The sequence below is a fragment of the Macaca nemestrina genome, chromosome 6 (assembly GCF_043159975.1).
Source record: "Macaca nemestrina isolate mMacNem1 chromosome 6, mMacNem.hap1, whole genome shotgun sequence".
NCBI classification, from domain to species: Eukaryota; Metazoa; Chordata; class Mammalia; order Primates; family Cercopithecidae; genus Macaca; species Macaca nemestrina.
The window spans coordinates 35,500,596-35,520,986 of NC_092130.1; the positions used below are offsets into that span (position 1 = coordinate 35,500,596).

General features: G+C 35.7%; 2 long non-coding RNA genes across 3 annotated transcripts in view; one reads left to right on the forward strand and one right to left on the reverse strand.

Annotated features, from left to right (window-relative positions):
• The window catches only part of LOC105466943 (uncharacterized), a 124,061-nt gene that overhangs the window by 49,992 nt on the left and 53,678 nt on the right, over nt 1–20,391 (forward strand). The window lies entirely within an intron of this gene.
• The window catches only part of LOC105466941 (uncharacterized), a 180,102-nt gene that overhangs the window by 4,545 nt on the left and 155,166 nt on the right, over nt 1–20,391 (reverse strand). Inside the window, exons 5-6 of the long non-coding RNA XR_003014743.2 lie at nt 13,805–13,920; nt 163–308 (exon numbers count right to left, since the gene is read on the reverse strand). This is a non-coding gene — a long non-coding RNA (uncharacterized lncRNA). The remainder of the gene's footprint in view (nt 1–162; nt 309–13,804; nt 13,921–20,391) is intronic.

The following is a 20,391-nucleotide window of genomic DNA, read 5'->3' on the forward strand; positions in this document are numbered from 1 at the left end:
CTGCCTCCAAGGTCTGTTCACTGTTCTGGTGAATTAACTTATACCCACAGCTAGAACTAATCCTGCCGAATTCTTCAAGGAATTCAGAGCTCCACAAGTTTAGCTCTCTAATCTCTACACACCAACATGCTATGTTCAACCAAATAGTGTGCACAATTTTACAGTATATTCCATCTGATTGCATCTTCTTGAGTTGCTTTGCTGTCCTCCACTTTCATAAGGATGCCTTGATCTGTGGATTTAGTTCATGTACGTATTTCCTTGTTTGTCAAATATTTCCGCTGAATAAGTTGGCCATAGAATGATTCCTTCATAGAAAAAAAATTCTCATGAGTTTTATGATAGATCCAAAGTTGTTTCCGCTAGAATTTTTTACAAATCACCCTAAAAGGAAGCTAAATCTTTTAATTTGAATATTGAAAACAACTAGTTCATTTGTATTGTGTCCATAATACTATGCTTACCAGGAGTCTTTATAACAATTTCAGGAAGTTTCTTAACACTGGTAGCTACTGCCTACCACTTTCTCTTTTATCCTTCCTTCATTTATGAATTGTCTAACTTTACACTTCTTCTTCTTCTTTACCCTTGATACACACTAAAATATGTAGATACTTTATTTCTAAGGCCAAGGTTAGAAGATGTATTCTAGAGTCAAATAAACCTGATTTGAATTCTAGTTCCTCCCTTTACCTTGTGATCTTATACAAATGGCTTAGCCTTGTCTCAGTTTTCTAACATGTTAAGTGGCATTATAATGATAGTGCCTTACTTATAATATTATGAGGGTTAAAGTATGCATGTGAAATGCATATGAAAAGACTGTATAATACTTTTTCAGGGAATATATGTTCAATAGTATTTATTTTTAAAAAGACTAAAAGCCTTACCCTAACATGGTTAAAATGTGATAGGACTCTAGGAATCAAAGGCATAAAGAATTTTGAATTACTTTAGTTTGTAACAGTCATCATGTCCATTACAAAATTTAAATATATTGTGCAATTTTTACAACAATTCCAAAAGTTAGGCATTTTTTTTTTCACAATTGAGTTAACTGAGGATCAGGAAATTTTAGTAACTTTCCAGGATTATTCAGTTAAAAGGCAGTAGAGGGGGAATTTGAACCAGATTGTATTAAAAGTTTGGGTTTGTAATCGTTGCTCTACATTACTTTTGTAAAGTTGAAAATTCTGGACAAATGTGTCAAACTGGCATCCCATGAATATCTTTTGATTGTTCTGATAAGGATTAAAAAAATCTAACATTAAAAACTTTGAAAAAAATCAGGATATCTTAACATCTGTAAGTTACATTTCCACTTGAACCCAGTTGTCTAAAACTCGCAGTCATTGCATCTATCAATGAGACATGCTTCTCCAGTTCTTACCACTCCCAATTAATAGGTTCACTTATTTCCATCATTTGCTTGACCTCCATGGTCACGTAAGTTTTGTAGCTCATTTAAGGATATATAAGTTATGCAGTGTGTATTAGTTTCTTAGCCTATCAGAACAAAAATTTTAACTTTATGTATTTTATTGAATATAAACTTGAATGCATTTTAAACTAGGAACACTGTAGGTACCATCTGTCTTTCAATAATAGTGGAGTTCCATTATTATTGTTTCATTCATTGATTAAGGATTGATATATTACCCTGTACAATTTGTAATGATATACTTCAATTCTGGTCCATATAGAAATATTTAAAATGGATTGCTTCATAGACACTGTTGCCTCCCTGTTCTAGTCCCTTGTTTAGATCATGGAAATTTTACGTTATGCAAACTTAAGGATGGGCTGCCCGAGTTGTCTCAATCCAGCAGAACTTATGAAAGTCACTAGGACAATGAGTGCTGTAATTTTCTCAGTCTGTGGTTCCTTCCCAGTAGCAATGCAAAGGGTAGAGCAGTTGGGATAATGTGGATATGCACACACATGATGTTCTACCTACACTGGTTCAGCTATTATCCATTAAAAGAAAAAAATCGCACAGCACAACTCGAGGCTTTGTTGAGCATGAAAGTGTAAGTTAACCACTTTATACATTTTTATATAAGTAATAATCTTATAAATTCACTTATTGTCTAAAGCCCAATCTCCTCCTAAACTCTTCTCTAGACCTTACCTGGCATATGCCTTTACCTGTAAATATTTTTCAAATTTTGTTTGTTTCCAGTTTTTCTCATTATAATAGCATTATCCTAGAGACAGTTTTGACAGAAGCTTTAAATATTTAACTCTAGGTGGTTAGATTATTTTATATTCTTAGCTTTCTTTATTTTTGTGTCAAGAGCAAACTATTTCGGAGTCCCACCAGTTTTCTTTGTCTCCTCTCTTTCCTAGTAAAGTCAGGTTAACTTCCCTTTTCTTCCAAATGTATTGATTTAACTCTTTTTTATTTCTAGCAATCTTTGATGCTATATGTTTGACATTCCACTTTCCTGAATGTACCTTCTAATTAGCATTGCTTATTTATGCCTACATGTCAATAATAATATTTTGACTTTTCCTTATCCACAAAAGATAAATAGATGATAGATGTCAGATGGATATACAGAAAGATATATAGATAAATATAAGTAGCTATATGATAAATAGTGATGGATGATTCATTGATTGATATATAGATGAACAGAGAGATATTGTTAAGCAATAATTTCCATTCTAAGCAAGAAAATGGAAACATGCTGATGCACCTATTTTTTAAATTAATCTTTTGGTCATTCAGCAAATTCTGTGTGGTCTATATTACTAAGAATTCAGTCACTTCACCACTACTGTCACCTCCATGCCAGTTCAGGATGCAGCATCCTGTCTATTCTAAACATACCAGCCAGAGTGATCCTGATGAAGCACAAGTCAAATTACAACAACTCTTTCTTGGAAACTTTCCAATGGAGTCTTATCTTACTCATAGTAAAAACTAAATGCTGTATCATGACCTTACAAAGGCCAACATAGCTTCCTCTCTTGACCCACCTTACATCTCTGACTTCATCTCACATTACTGTTCTACTCAATTGCCCACTCCAGGAACACTGGCTGCCTAGCTGTTCCCATGCATTTGGCTTGCAGCTGCTGCAAGTCCCCAGTATTGGTCATTTCCCCTGCCTGAAACACTCTTCCCTAAATTATCCCTATGGTGTTCTCACTTCTTTCAGTTTTTACCCAATAAACAACTCCAAGAAGCCTTCCTTGGCTACTCTTCTAAAGCTCCAAACTCCCACCCCAACAATTCCTATTCCATTTGTCTGCTTGATTTTTCTCCTAGGTTCTTATCACTATTTAACAAATGTTGTTTTACCTATTTCTCCTATTTATTATCTGTGACCTTCAGTAAGTTTCATGATGGCAGGAATATTTGTCATTTTTGTTTGTGGTGGTCACCAACCCATAGAATAGCACCTGACACTGAGAATAACTTTATTGAATATGTGTCAAATGAATGAGTGATTAAATGAGATAATACATGCCAAGCCCTTAGAGCATTGCATGATATCTATTCACACATTTTCTTGGTTTAGACAAAATGGAAAAGAGGATGAGAACAACTTATCCCTTTACTTCTTATTTTCAAAGATCCATTGCTCTACAATATCTTAGAAGTGTACTGCCCAAACTGAAGTGTAACCTGCTAAACTTTCTTTCTCAAGTCTGTTTTGGAAAGGTTATGTCATTCACTGTATCATGAGAGATTTTGTCCAAAGCCAAGTTCTTACTGACTCACTTTTCCTTCCACTGTGAAATGAAAACTAAAATAAACCAAAGTAGCATCTCAAGTGTCCAGTACAGCCCTAAACTATAAGTGCAAATGAATATGCTCCCTGATAAAAGAAAAAAAGTCAGGTGAGAAATTTATTTCAACTCCTGGCTCCTAGGGATTTTGTGTAAACAAAACCAAAGCAAGTTTTATACAAACTGGACTTTAGGATGCTTCTTTATTTATTATTCACAACTGTCAAAATGTTAAATAAGCATCAAATTTTATAAGCCCTGAAGAATCAACTGTATATTTATTTTTTTCATTCAATAACTTGTCAAAATCTCAAGATATCAGAAGTTTACAAACAAAGCAATTAGGCTCAGAGTGCTTTTTTGGCTTTTCTTGTGCTGACTGAGACTAAAGACCAATAAAGAACAAGGCGTCACCTTTAATAGATACAATAGAGTTTAAATAAGTTAGCAAAAACTCTCTTGTGCTTTTCTCAAAGCATCATTTGATTTTCTTACATGCATCATAACAGATTTGTGAAAATCAATACCTTTTGCAGATGTGAATCCTGGGATAACTTTTTTTTTCAATGTCAACCTACTTTTACCATAAAATCAACCTAATTTTCAATATCTCCTTTATGAAATTCAGTTTCAAAACCTTATAGGTTATGGCTGACCTTATGGTTTATGGCTGGCCTTATGCAGCCCACATCTGATAAAAATATATGAGAAAGTCAAATAGAGTTGTAATTCCCTGCATTGGCAACTCTAGGTGACATTTGTTATTCCTTGCCTCTCTAGTTTTGAGTAGCCACTCTTCTGCTAATGTACTCTAATATTCTTACAAGAAATCATATCTCCTTCTTCAGTAGAGTTTTGATGGTTTCACTAATCAAGGTGTCATGCTTGGCCCCTTGGGCTTTATCTTTAGAATCTTACATATAACAATACTTAATAATTTTGAGTGTGTACTGTGGATTTGACATTAAGCCTTTGTGTTACACAACCCAATAAATAGATGTCATTATTATCCACACTTTATAATTGAAATGAATAGCTCAAGACCAAAGAGCCAGTATTTAAGTGGTGGTGGTAGAATTTAAACTCAGGTCTGTCTGATGCGAGTGCAGATGCTTTTCAGCACACAGCTGTCCTGCTTCTCAGCGTACAGGGACTCAAGGACAAATAATTGGTGAGAGATTATTTGTCCCAGTAGTAACTTCCTGATCAAGTGGTTTATCTCTTATTGCTACCCGAAACCTTAGGGGTACCTGGATTTTCTTTTTTTTTTTTTCTTTTTTTCAGATTCCCTTATTTTTGTGAGCTGCACCATATCCTTCTAATAAGTTGACTTTTTGATTAAGATATCTAAAATCAGTGTTTTATATCAATGCGTCTTTTAAAAATTGATGAATAAAACTATGTATAGTCTTATGATGTAAAACATGTTTTGAAATATGTATACACTGTGGAATGGCTCAATTAACATATTCATTATCTTACGTACTTATTTCATTTTGTGTTGAGAACATATATTTACTTTTAGTGATTTTCAAGTATCCACTAAATTTTATTGACTATAGTCATCATGTCTTACAATACATCTCTTGAATTTATTCCTTCTGTCTAACTGAAATTTTGTATCCTTTAACAAACATCTCCACACTTTTTCCACAGCAATTTGTATCTACCATTCTCCTCTCTGCTTCTATGGGTTAGACTTCTTTGGAATCCACATATAAGTGACATTATATATTATTTGCCTTTCTGTGTCTGCCTTATTTCATTTAACATAATGTCCTCCAGGTTCATCCATGTTGTCACAAATAACAGGATTTCCTTGACTTTTAAGACTACATTATATTCCACTGTGCATATATAGCTCACTTTGTGTGTTCAGTCATCTGTTAATAGACACTTAGACTGATTCCATGTCTTGGCTATTATGAATAATTCAATAGTAAGCATGGGAGTGCAGACATTTCTTCAACACATTGATTTCATCTCCTTTGGTGGTATACTCAGAAGTGGGAGTGCTGGATCATATGATAGGTCTGTTTTTAAGTTTGTGAGGAGCTTCCATAATGTTTTTCATAAGGAGTATACTAATTTATATTCCCGCCAACAAGGTATGCCAGGTTCCCTTTTCTCCCCAAATTCAACATTTGTTATCTTTTGTCTTTTTGATATTAGTCATTCTAATTGTGATTTTAACTTGCATTTTATGGATGATTAGTAATGTTGAAACATTTTTCTCATATACCTGTTGGCCATTTGTATGTCTTTTTTTTTTTTTTTTGAGATGGAGTCTCGCTCTGTTGCCCAGACTGGAGTCTGGAGTTCAGTGGCGCGATCTCGGCTCACTGAAAGCTCCATCTGCTAGGTTCACGCCATTCTCCTGCCTCAGCCTCGTATGTCTTATTTTGACATTGTTTCATAGTGTTTATCTTTATTTGACTCTTCCAAGAGGATGTCGATGACAAGGTCTGGAAATTTTTGTTTTTTAAAAATCTATTTTAAAAGACTACGTCAGGCTGTGCTGGTCTGTCACCATGGGCTCTGTATATTATGGGGTAAACACTGTGCATTCCTGCTGTGTGAAAACCTGCTGTTCAGGGAAGGGCAGAGCTCTGCTATGCAATCAATAAAAAAGGAGTGGATACTTTAGTTGCCTCCATTAATCCCATTCTGGGTCAAAGGAATTGTTTGATTTTCTTAACTTCCAAACCATACATTTGTTTCAGCTTCAAACTCGTTACAAAGTCCCAGCAGAAGCCCACATCTTATCAGTCACGGGCTGCCGCCATCATACTCTGACATCCCAACCAGAATATTACAGCTCACAGGTGGCCAACCTAAGAAATGTAAATTCTCCAGTATCATCAGTGAAGATATGTTATTTCTCTCGCAATATTTCTCTCTCAATATTGATGCCTACAAGAATATGTTATAAACTCCTTTTAAAAACTGCTGGGGAACAATCAGTCCTGTTATTAATTTTTAAATTGGCCTTTTGAGAACCATACCTCCTCTCTTCTGTGTGCTATTTATTTATTTATTTGTGTGTGTGTGTATGTGTGTGTGTGTGTGTATATGTGTGTGTGTGTGTATGTGTGTGAATGTGTTTACTATCATGGATTCTGTTTTAAAAATTATACTTAACTTCTGGGATACATGTGGAGAACATGCAGGTTTGTTACATAAGTATACGTGCACCATGGTGGTTTGCTGCACCCATCAACCTGTCATCTACACAAGGTATTTTACTAATACTATCCCTCCCTTTGCCACCCACCACATGACAGGCCCCAGTGTGTGATGTTCCCTTCCCTGTGCCCATATGTTCTCATTGTTCAACTCCCACTTAATGAGTGAGAACATGTGGTGTTTGGTTTTCTGTTCCTGTGTAAGTTTGCTCAGAATGATGGTTTCCAGCTTCATCCATGCCCCTGCAAAGGACATGAAATCATTCTTTTTTATGGCTATATAGTATTTCACAGTGTATATGTGCCACATTTTCTTTATCCAGTCTATCATTGATGGACATTTGGGTTGGTTCCAAGTCTTTGCTATTGTGAATAGTGCTGCAATAAACATACATGTGCATGTGTCTTTATAGTAGAATGATTTATAATCCCTTGGGTACATACCCAGTAATGGAATTGCTGGGTCAAATGGTGTTTCTAGTTCTAGATCCCTGAGAAATTGCCACACTGTCTTCCACATGCTTGAAGTAATTTACCCTCCCACCAACAGTGTAAAATCTTTCCTATTTCTCCATATCCTCTCCAGCATCTGTTGTTTCCTGACTTTTTAATGATCGCCATTCTAAATGGCATGAGATGGTATCACATTGTGGTTTTGATTTGCATTTCTCTAATGACCAGTGATGATGAACTTTTTTTCATATATTTGTTGGCCTCATAAATGTCTTCTTTTGAAAAGTGTCTGTTCCTATCCTTCACCCACTTTTTGATGGAGTTTTGTTGTTGTTGTTGTTGTTGTTGTTAATTTGTTTAATTTCTTTGTAGATTGTGAATATTATCCCTTTTTCAGATGGATACATAGCAAAAATTTTCTCCCATTCTGTAAGTTGCCTGTTCACTCTGATGATAGTTTCTTTTGCTGTGTAGAAGCTCTTTAGTTTAATTAGATCTCATTTGTCAATTTTGGCTTTTGTTGCCATTGCCTTTGGTGTTTTAGTCATGAAGTCTTTGCCCATGCCTATGTTTTCTTCTACAGTTTTTATGGTTTTAGGTCTTATATTTAAATCTTTAATCTATCTTGAGTTAATTTTTGTATAAGGTGTAAGGAAGGCATCCAGTTTCAGTTTTCTGCATATGGCTAGCCAGTTTTCCCAACACCATTTATTAAATAGGGAATCTTTTCCCAATTGCTTGTTTTTGTCAGATTTGTCAAAGATCAGATGGTTGTAGATGTGTGGTATGATTTCTGAGGCCTCTGTTCTGTTCCGTTGGTCTATATATCTGTTTTGGTACTAGTACCATGCTGTTTTGGTTACTGTAGCCTTGTATTGTAGTTTGAAGTCAGGTAGTGTGATGCCTCCAGCTTTATTCCTTTTGCTTAGGATTGTTTTGGCTACACAGGCTCTTCCATATGAAATATAAAGTAACTTTTTCTAATTCTGTGAAGAAAGTTAATAGTAGCTTGATGAGAATAGCATTGAATCTATAAATTACTTGAGGCATTATGGCCATTTTCACGATATTGATTCTTTCTATCCATGAGCATGGAATGCTTTTCCATTCATTTGTGTCTTCTCTTATTGCCTTGAGCAGTGGTTTGTAGTTCTCCTGGAAGAGGTCCTTCACATCCCTTATAAGTTATATTCTTAGACATGTTGTTTTCTTTGTAGCAATAGTGAATGGGAGTTTGCTCATGATTTGGCTCTCTGATTATCTATTATTGGTGTATGAGAATGCTTGTGATTTTTGAACGTTGATTTTGTATTCTGGGACTTTGCTGAAGTTGCTTATCAGCTTAAGGAGATTTGGGGCTGAGACAATGGGTTCTTCTAAATATGCAATCATGTTTTCCGCAAACAGATAATTTGACTTCCTCTCTTCCTATCTGACTATGCTTTATTTCTTTCTCTTGCCTCGTTGCCCAAGCCGTAACTTCCAAAACTATGTTGAATAGGAGTGGTGAGAGAGGGCATCTTTGTCTTGTGCCTGTTTTCAAAGGAAATGATTCCAGCTTTTGCCCATTCAGTGTAATATTGGATGTGGGTTTGTCATAAATAGCTCTTCTTTTGAGACATGTTTCATCAATAGTTTATTGAGGGTTTATAGCATGAAGGACTGCAGAATTGTATCGAAAGCCTTTTCTGCATCTACTGAGATAATCATGTGGTTTTTGTCACTGGTTCTGTTTATGTGATGGATTATGTTTATTGATATGTGTATATTGAACCAGCCTTGCATCCCAGGGATGAAGTCTACTTGATCGTGGTGGGTAAGCTTTTTGATGTGCTGCTGGATTCGGTCTGCCAGTATTTTATTGAGGATTTTCGCATCGATGTTCATCAGGGATACTGGCCTGAAATTTTCTATTTTTGTTGTGTCTCTGACAGTTTTTGGTATCAGGTTGATGCTGGCCTCATGAAATGAGTTAGGTAGGAGCCCCTCTTCTTCTATTGTTTGGAATAGTTTCAGAAGGAATGGTACCAGTTTCTCTTTGTACCTCTGGTAGAATTTGGCTATGAATCCATCTGTTGCTAGGCTTTTTTGGTTGATACGCTATTACTGCCTCAATTTCAGAACTTGTAGTCAGGTATTTGACTTCTTCCTGGTTTAGTCCTGGGAGGGTGTATGTGTCTAGGAATTTATCAATTTCTTCTAGATTTTCTAGTTTATTTGTATAGAGATGTTTATAGTATTCTCTGATAGTAGTTCGTATTTCTGCGGGATCAGTGGTGATCTCCCCTTTATCATTTTTTATTGTGTCTATTTGATTCTTCTCTCTTTTCTTCTTTATTACTCTGGCTACTGGTCTATTTTGTTAATCGTTTTTTAAAAAACAGCTCCCAGATTCATTGATTTTTTGAAGGTTTTTTCGTGTCTCTATCTCCTTCATTTCTGTTCTGATCTTAGTTATTTTTTGTCTTCTGCTAACTTTTGGATTTGTTTCCCCTTACTTCTCTAGTTCTTCTAATTGTGATGTTATGGTGTCGATTTTAGATCTTTCCCACTTTCTCCTGTGGCCATTTAGTGTTATAAATTTCCTTCTAAACTCTGCTTTAGCTATGTCCCAAAGATTCTGGTACGTTGTGTGTTTGTTCTCATTGGTTTCAAAGAACTTATTTATTTCTGCTTTAATTTTGTTATTTACTCAGTAGTCATTCAGGAGCAGGTTGTTCAGTTTCCATGTAGTTGTGCAGTTTTGAGTGAGTTTCTTAATCCTGAGTTCTAATTTGAGTGCACTGTGGTCTGAGAGACTGTTTGTTATGATTTCCATTCTTTTGCATTTGCTGAGGAGTGTTTTACCCCCAATTATATGTCAATTTTAGAATAAGTGCTATGTGGTTCTGAGAAGACTGTATATTCTGTCGATTTGGGGTGAAGAGTTCTGTAGATGTCTATTAGGTTCACTTGGTCCAGAGCTGAGTTCATGTCCTGAATATCCTTGTTAATTTTCAGTCTTGTTGATCTAATAATGTCAGTGGGGTGTAAATGCCTCTCACTATCATTGTGTGGGAGTCTAAGTCTCTTTGTGGGTCTCTAAGAACTTGCTTTATGAATCTGGATGTTCCTGTAATGGGTGCATATATATTTAGGATACTTAGCTCTTCTTGTTGCATTGATCTGTTTACCATTATGTAATGCCCTTCTTTGTCTTTTTTGACCTTAGTTGGTTTAAAGTCTGTTTTATCAGAGACTAGGATTGCAACCCTGCTTTTTTTTTTCTTTCCATTTGCTTAGTAGTCTTCCTCCATCCCTTTATTTTGAGTCTATGTGTGTCTTTGCACATGAGATGGGTCTCCTGAATACAGCACACCTATGGGTTTTGACTCTATCCAATTTGCCAGTCTGTACCTTTTCCTTTCTTATCCTTAAAGTCTGGGATACATGTGCAGAATGTGCAGGTTTGTTACTTACGTATATATGTGCCATGGTAGTTTGCTTCACCCATCAACCCGTCATCTACATGAGATATTTCTCCTAATGCTATCCCTCCTCTAGTTTCCTGTCCTACAACATGTCCCAGTGTGTGATGTTAGTTTCCCTGTGTCCATGTGTTCTCATTGTTCAACTCCCACTTACGAGTGACAATGTGCAGTGTTTGGTTTTCTGTTCTTGTGTTAATTTGTTGAGAATGATGGTTTCCAGTTTCATTTATGTCCCTGCAAAGGATATGAACTCATCCTTTTTCATAGCTGCATAGTATTCCATGGTGTATATGTGCCACATTTTCTTTATCCAGTCTATCATTGATGGACATTTGGTTAGTTCCAAGTCTTTGCTATTGTGAACAGTGCCACAATAAACATACATTAATTGGGGCATTGAGCCCATTTACATTTAAATATTTAACTATAATATTGTTATGTGTGAATTTGATCCTGTCATTGTTATTTTAGCTTGTTATTTTGCTAATTAATTAATGCAGTTTATTTGTAGTGTCAATGGTCTTCACATTTTGGTTTGTTTTTGCAGTGGCTGGTACTGGTTTTTCCTTTCCGTATTTAGTACTTCCTTCAGGAGCTCTTGTAAGGCAGGCCTGGTGGTGACAAAATCTCTCAGCATTTGCTTGTCTGCAAAGGACTTTATTTTTCCTTTACTTATGAAGCTTCGTTTGGCTGGTATGAAATTCTGGGTTGAAAATTCTTTTATTTAAGAATATTGAATATTGTCCCCCGTACTCTTCTGGCTTGCAGGGTTTCTGCAGAGAGAGCCCCTGTTAGTCTGATGGGCTTCTCTTCGTGGGTAACCCAACCTTTATGGCTGCCCTTAACATTTTTTCCTTCATTTCATCCTTGGTGAATCTGACAATTATGTGTCTTGGGGTTGCTCTTCTCAAGGAGTATCTTTGAGGTGTTCTCTGTATTTCCTGAATTTGAATGTTGGCCTGTCTTGCTAGTTTGGGGAAGTTCTCCTGGATAATATCCTGAAGTGTGTTTTCCAACTTGGTTTCATTCTCCCCGTCACTTTCAGGTACACCAATCAAACGTAGGTTTGGTCTTTTCACATAGTCCCATATTTCTTGGAGGCTTCGTTCATTCCTTTTCATTCTTTTTTTCTCTAATCTTGTCTTCATGCTTCATTTCATTAAGTTGATCTTCAATCTCCGATATCCTTCCTTCCACTTGATTGATTTGGCTATTGATACTTGTTTATGCTTCATGAAGCTCTCACGCTGTGTTTTTCAGCTCCGTCAGGTCATTTATATTCTTCTCTAAACTGGTTATTCTAGTTAGCCGTTCCTCTAACCTTTTATCAAGGTTCTTAGCTTCTTTGCATTGGGTTAAAGCATACTCGTTTAGCTTGGAGGAGTTTGTTATTACCCACCTTCTGAAGCCTACTTCTGTCAATTTGTCAAACTCATTCTCTGTCCAGTTTTGTTCCCTTGTGGGCTAGGAGTTGTGATCTTTTGGAGGAGAAGAGACATTCTGGTTTTTGGAATTTTCAGACTTTTTGCACTGGTTTTTCCTCATCTTCATGGATTTATCTACATTTGTCCTTTGCTGTTGGTGACCTTCGGCTGGAGTTTTTATGTGGTTGTCCTTTTTGTAGATGTTGATGCTATTGCTTTCTGTTTGTTAGTTTTCCTTCTGACAGTCAGGTCCCTCTTCTCCAGGTCTGCTGGAGTTTTCTGAGTGTCCACTCCAGACCCTGTTTGCCTGGGTATCACCAGCAGAGGCTGCCTACTCCTTTTTTCTGGAAGCTTTGTCCCAAAAGGGCACCCGCCAGATGTCAGTTGGAGCTCTCCTGTATGAGGTGTCTGTTGACACCTGTTGGGATGTGTCTCCCCATCAGGAGGCACCGGGGTCAGGGACCCACTTGAGGAAGAAGCAGTCTGTCCCTTAGCAGAGCTCGAGCACTGTGCTGGGAGATCCGCTGCTCTCTTCAGAGCCGGCAGGCAGGAACGTTTAAGTCTGCTGAAGCTGCGCCTACAGCCGCCCCTTGCCCCGGGTGCTCTGTCCTAGAGAGATGAGAGTTTTATCTATAAGACCCTGACTGGGGCTGCTGCCTTTCTTTTATATGTGCTATTTACAAGGCTATAAATCCCCATCCTTACTTCCCAGACACAGGAATGGGACTCTGATCCAGACTGGGCAATCAGATCACCCAATAAATAACAGTTTGGCAAAAAAAAAAAAAAAAAAGTATGTCCTTCAAGCAGGATCAATTAGTGTTTCTTTTTAAGTAATTGATGCAGCCACCAAGAAGAGGAGAATTCTAGGGATTATAACATGTCAAAACAGAAGTTTAGGACAGCTTATACAGTCTGTACAATCATGAAGAGAGATCTAGAGAATAAAATAACTTGAGGGAAATAGAGAACAGCACAAGGAGGAGACTAAAGGCATCATTTGAACCTCCATACCCTACGTTGCCTAAAGCCAGAAATATCTCCTTGATTTCCCTTATAATGTCCTTTAGAGTTCCCCCTCCCTGATTACCACTTTGCCTAAAGAAATTTGACTTGAGCTTTTGTTACTTGTAACTTAAAAAGTCTTGAATAATCTTTGTGTGCCTGTAAACTAGAATATTTATTTAGGATTTTTAAGCATATTATTTCTTACACTGTAAATACAGTTTGTTTACACACACACACACACACACACATTTTCCTCAAGGTTTCAAGAAACTCATGGTTTTATGGCTATGAGTTACCCCTTTTTCACTTACAAACATTAAATAGAAATGTTTTCCTCTAAGACCCTAAACATTTGAAAGAAATTTTTTTAAAAAGTCATTTAGAAGCATGTTTCAAGTATCTATATGGTGTCATATGGTACAAATACCTTTCTTAATGATTAAAATTGATGTCTTTTGTTTCTCATGGTGAAAGGCTTTGGTATTTTTTTCCTCTTTACTTGGCTTCTCTCTTTATTACTTACTTCCATTCAGATGTTTGACATGATTCTCTTCCTCCACAATCAAGCAGTTTTTCCAGGAATTTGGTGGACCCATTAAATATTGTAATTCATTTTGGATCTCTCCTATCTTAGAAGGCCTATAAGAAGATAGTCGTATAAGTAAGCTGATGTTTGCCAATCTGCGTGCACTGAACATGGACAGAATATTAAGACAATTCCCAGTAAAAATAACATTCTATAATTCTATAGTACACATTTTTTAGATGTTGTCAATGCATTGCCTCATTTATTTTTCACAGTGCTCCCTTGCAGTAGGTACATTGAGATTATCACTTGTACTAGAGAAGGGAACAGATACTGAGAAAATCAGGTGACATGCCCCAATTTACTTAGCTATCAAAAGCCCCAGTCTGTTAGATTCAAATCCGAGTCTTCTGGCTCTAAGTCCAGTGATATCTTCATTCAGAGCCCTTGTCCTTTTATCTGCTCCATATGCAGGTATCCCGTTATATTTTATTAGAACAATAACTTCTTTTCTGCTGCATTACAAATTTTGAAAAAACTACATAATTGCATAACGTTTTTTTTTTCAAACTTTTCAAGAGACTGTTATGATGACAGCCTAACAACAGTGACTACAGCATATGCATTTATTGCTTGAGATTTAATTTTTAAAAAGTTTAGGTGTTAATTTGGGCCAAGGATTTGGAGGAAGGGAGAAAGCTTTCCACTTTTCCAGCATAAAAGAAAAACTGTTAGATTTTCCTTACATGTCATCTATCATGACAGTTACATTCTTTTCTGTCTAATCCTGGTCAGTTAGATTATTCATGCTGCCCTCTGTATTATAAGCCACATTCATTCCCAGACATTTTTTGACACAACAGCAGTTGTTAAGAAGTATATGAATTGGCTCTGAAACTAAAAATACATTTCTCTTCTGCCTGGTTAAATCAGTTGAACTCCTCCTCTGTGTGTAGCCATGATCTAACTTTATCTTTTGTTGTCCATTAATATCTGTGTTCTGATATCAAGTCACCCCCGCTGCTAGTGGGTTCATGCTACAGAGCAGAGTTTGGGGCCAAGGCTGAACTCCCCAGGTAGTTTGGTCTGACAATAGCTCAAAGTCTCTTGCCTCTCAGTGAAAAGGAAGAAAATCTATCATGAATTCTATTATTTTCTATTATTTTCAGGTGAATAGGATATAAAAACCTTCTTGCCAGTCGTAATCTCTTCCATGTTACAAATTAAATAAATGTGTTGTAATGTCTTTGGCTTGCAACCTCCTGTCTTCTGTTGTAGAACAACATGGTTTGCTGGGAGTTTGATCAACCCTATTGTAGGAAAAGGTCATATAAATCTCAGTGGAAAATGTCACCAAACCAATCCTTTTCAAAAGACTCTGAAATGATGATCCATTAGCTGCAGTAAATTGCTATGCATTTATTATCTTAGTGTATTTGCCATGTTATAGAGATGTGATTGAATTTTGCCCTTAAAATTACTTTACAATGGTATTTAAATTTAAATTCTGAGAATATGATTCTTGCTTTAAACTCCCTCCTTGGTTTTAGGGTAAAGGACAAACAAGTAAGTATACACACACGTGGACACACACACATTTTTATAACATTGACAAGCAATAAAGATAGTATAAGCATCTGGTTTTGGATTACACATTCCTGACTTAATGATGGTTTGACTTAGGATTTTTCAACATTACTATGATGTAAAACTGTCTGATTATGACATAATATACAGTATTTAATAAGTTACCTGAGATATTCAACACTTTATTATAAAACAGGCTTATGTTAGATGACTTTTTTCCTAACAGAGGCTAATGTAAGTGTCCTGAGCATGTTCAAAATAGGTTAGACTATGATGGTTGCTAGGTTAGATGTATTAAGTGTCTTTCAACTTACAATCTTTTTAACCTACTATGGTTTTATCGAATAAGTTGAGGAGCATCTGTCTACCAGGAATGATAATGATTTCTAATCTTCTTGACATTATTGTATCAAAATACTATTTTAATTTTTTTAATACAAAATTGGGGAAAAATTAAGAATGTGTAAAACAGTCATCCCATATTTTTGCCAATCCAGCAGCATCCATTTGGTTCTCTTAAACTAATAGCACCCCATTATAATTTTGGAGGCCACCACTTCTCCCCTCTGTGCCCATGTGGTTCAGCTGGGCTTGACCCTATCTCATATTCCCAGAAGAGGGAAATTATCTAGATGTGGCCTATCAAAGTATTATGCCTACTCTAGACCCCATGACTAATTCAGGGAAGGCTGTGAACAAAGCAGAACAGTGGCATTCAACTCTAGTACTTCTTATGGAAATTAAGTGAAGCTCATTTTCCACTGGGGTTACTGAATTGCTAGAATGCAAACCTATGATGCTATTTATTCTACATTCTCAAAGGGAAAACTTGACTGAGAATGAGCCAATATGAAACAAAGCAAAACTGAGATTGAGAGACACATTGATTATTTGCCTTGATCTAGCCTTGCTCAAACAGTCTGCCCTTAAAACATTCAATTACATAAGCCAGTAAATTTCTACTTTCCCCTTTTCTTTTCCTACTTCTTTCCCTCTCTCTTACCCAAGCCACTTTCAACTGGATTTCTGTCCCTTGCAATTGAAATTATCCAAACCAACATAATGATTCAATAAAATTTTGATAAATTATTTACCATAGTAACTCATCAACTTTTAAAATACTTTTATATTAAGACATATGGCAAAATGTTTTTGAGAAGAAAGAAGTTGGAGTAATGAGGAAAGCTGATTTGTGAGTCAAAAACAGCTTTCTTAAAGTAATAGTGAGAATTGCACAAGTAGCCTATATAAAGTAAAGGATTTTAAAATATAAAGATTTCTAGTCAAAAAGTTTTATGGGGGTGGGAGAACTGGAAAACTGGACTTATTCCTAGAATAGATTCAGCATTTTATCCTTATGAAATCACTGTGTGTTATAGATACAGATTGATTAAATCATGAGGAAATTTGGCTGACCACAGTGTTAGGACACATAAATCGTTGAGTCTAGGGTGTATGTTGCATGTATGCGTACCTGAATTGTACATAATCAATTCTACTAAAGTTGCATATTAAATAAATCTAAGTACTTTTTCTAGCTCTATTGCATGTCCATAACTGATGAAATAAGAGAGTAACAGTCACCATTTATTGAACACTTCCTATGTGCAGGAAACTGCTTTATTCTGCACACATCTCAAATTCTTCATTATGACCCTCAAAGGCTGGTGCCATTATTTTTCTTTTATAGATAAGGGAATTGAAGCCTAACAGAGTTTTTTTTAGCTACTTGGTCAAGGACACATTGAAACAGAAGGAAAATCTGAGACTTATACCAAGTCTATCAGTGCCATGTGTACAGGTCGAAGCACATAACCACCTTTAATTTCATGGGATCAGAAATGTTTTCATTTTATTTTTCTCAGGCATATTGGTGAATGATTGCCCTATTGATGAATACCAGACATTGTATGAGAAACTAGGGATTCAGAGTCAGACAAAGTAAAATCTCGGTGCTCAGGATAGTCACAGTCAAGAACTCTCTTTGAGAGCAAAAGCAAGAAGATAAGCTACTCTACTTGATATTACAACGTTATTGCCTCAGATTTTACTGTAGGACACTAGACTTCCCAATAGCATCTGTAAATCCCTAAACCAGGATAAAATGAGCAGAAACAAGGACAAGAGGGAAAGGTGTTCTGACCTGAAACTTTCCAGAAAAGTCAAGGCCGAATAGGAGATTTGGAATATTTGTTTGCATCCCTGTTCACCAGTAATTGATATAAAAACTTTAATGAGAGCAGTATCATACAGCATTTAAGGCATGAGTTACGATATCAAACAAAATTTGAATCTCATATTTACTACCTTTTGGTGTTATGATTTTGTGAAAGTTATTTGCAGTTTTTGACCTTCAGTTTCTCTATCCTTAAATGGAGAAAATAATTTCTAACTCAGAGGGTGGCTGCAAGGATTAAATGAAAAACATATGAGGTAGTAGACTTTTGTATTTTCCTGCTCAATATCCATTTCCTTTTACTTGAATTAGCAGCAACATGCTGGCTGCAAGGATTAAATGAAAAAAATATGAGGTAGTAGACTTTTGTATTTTCCTGCTCAATATCCATTCCCTTTTTCTTGGGTTAGCAGCAACTTGCTCCATAGGGAACCACCATTTCCCTTATCATCTCATTGTCGTTCATAGGAAGGTTATTAATTGTTTAGCTATAAAGTTTGACCTTTGATCCACACTTCCAAAATCAGAGTAATATTGATTTGTCCAAAATTAAATGTATCACCGAACATGGGTCAATAAATGAAATCCCAGGACTTTTGCTGGGACTATTGAAAAACTGCAGTTATGTTTCTTCTGGCATTGCTAATTGTTAGCCGAAATGTGGTGAACTGTTAATAATAAGCAGCTACTAGACATCCGCCACCTTGCAGAAAGGGCCAGCTTGATGACAAACACAAAATGGAGGAAAATAGAGCCAAAATATGGACAGACATATCTTTTTGAAGGTATTGATTGAGCCACTGGATCCATCCGTACTTGAAGGTGGATGCATCTCTGGACTTCCTTGACCTTTGGCATGATTTGATTATGATTTATCTCTTGGCAACTGAAAAAAATAGTGAGTACTCTGTGTACACCACTTATTATAATAATAGTGTACTTCCTCATGACATATCTTTAATTCTTTCCTAGAACTATTATTACTCTTTACGCTTTTATTAATTTTTATGTCATATTATTTATTGCCAATTCATCTGTGAATTTGAATTTTTTAGGTCAGGCACATACTTCTGTGTCTTCCCAGCCATCTAGCAATTAGGTATCAAATTCCTAACAATTTTATTCATTCTTTATTATAATTATTATAAGACACTGCCATTCTGGAAACAATAAGCTTCTGATTTTCATTTATCTTAGTGCTATGTTAGCCAGGATTTAAAATGACATCTAATGAAAGTCAGAGAAAATATTTTCAAAACATTACTCAGTCATTAAAATTATTTCCATGTTTAAAATCATGAAAAATATTGAAAACCAAATACAACAATAATGATTTTATATTTCAGATCTAGCACTAACAGTATTCACTTTTATAAGCTGATTTTTTTCCTTTAGATATACAATCTAAGTTGATGTTATATGGCCATTCCAGGGCAAAATCCATTTATGTAAAACATCAGGCTAAGTGTAAAATGGCAAAGCCCAAATTCTTACTTTTTGAGGCACATTCCCACTGACATCATGCAAATAGAATATGGGGACTATGTTTGCTTACAATTCTGGATATAGAGCACTTTTAAAATGTGGAGTATGCAAAGCTTTCCCAAGGTTTTAGTGATCTGCCACAAAAAGATGTCCTCAGTGCCTGCTTCCCATTCCAACATAATGCAATGGAATCATACAATCTCCTGTCAAAAATCATGGCATGATTTAATAGTCAGAAGACTATGTGAGGCAAGAGTCTTCAAAAAGAAAAGACCTCCATAACTACAATAATTTTTGCCTGTTTTCCTTTGAGGTTTTATCTAAGTGCTTACAAGAGTGGCTGTAACATAACAAACATTGAATATTTTTTCAATGAATGGATGAATAGTATTTTTCCTGTTTATAGGGATAAATGTAGTTAAACATGGAAAGAGAACGTCATCTAAATTTTAGTTCTATCACATACAAGTCCTGGAAATTTTATTCTGCCAGAATGTTGGGTCTTAGATTTCTATTACATCAGAAGAGAAAAAAATGAGAGAAGAAATGAAAATGTACACTTACTCTGTACCTTCTTTCACTATAAGATAATTTATGGTAACAAAACCTGGAAACAATCTAAATGCCTAGTAATAGGATACTAGTTAAAAATTATGGTATATACATATTATAGAATATTAATCATTAAAATATTTAAGATGTTTTAAAATGAACAAATATAACTATATAAAAAGTAGAAAAGTAAATTGAGATAGTTATATTTTTCACATTTATGGTACTGTATGTTTTAAAATGTATTCTCTAGATAGTTGAAAATTAACATTGAGCATTTCAATGGTTCCTGATCTACATAATAAACATGTTTAATATATTGATAGCTCTGGTAAGTGAAGACTTTACAAGCACAGTTGCTAGTGGTTTTCATTGTGGGGGAGGGCACTGTTAAATAATCTGGGGCATAAAATGTCTCTAAATATGTTTCAGAGGCAACACTATTGGTTCAAACTCTTCCTTCTTTCAATCAATGGTTTCTGAGGATTCTTGCTTGAAGAATTAATGGAAAGGGGAAATAATTTTATCTCCCCTGAAAAAGAAGGCAGAACAGATGGGAAATATGCTGTTCCAGTTTTCTTCCTTTCCCATAAAGAAATAGAAAGATAGAATCAATATCTTTTCTAGTGGAGATGCTCAAATTCATTTCTCTTTGTTTAGATGAGCAATTATAAGGGCCACAGTTATTGGGTTTTTGGAATTATGGTTCTGATGTTTCCAATATGATAGTATTGCCATGAATAGTATTAATATTTTCTTGAATAGGGAGCATGTTTAATTTTCT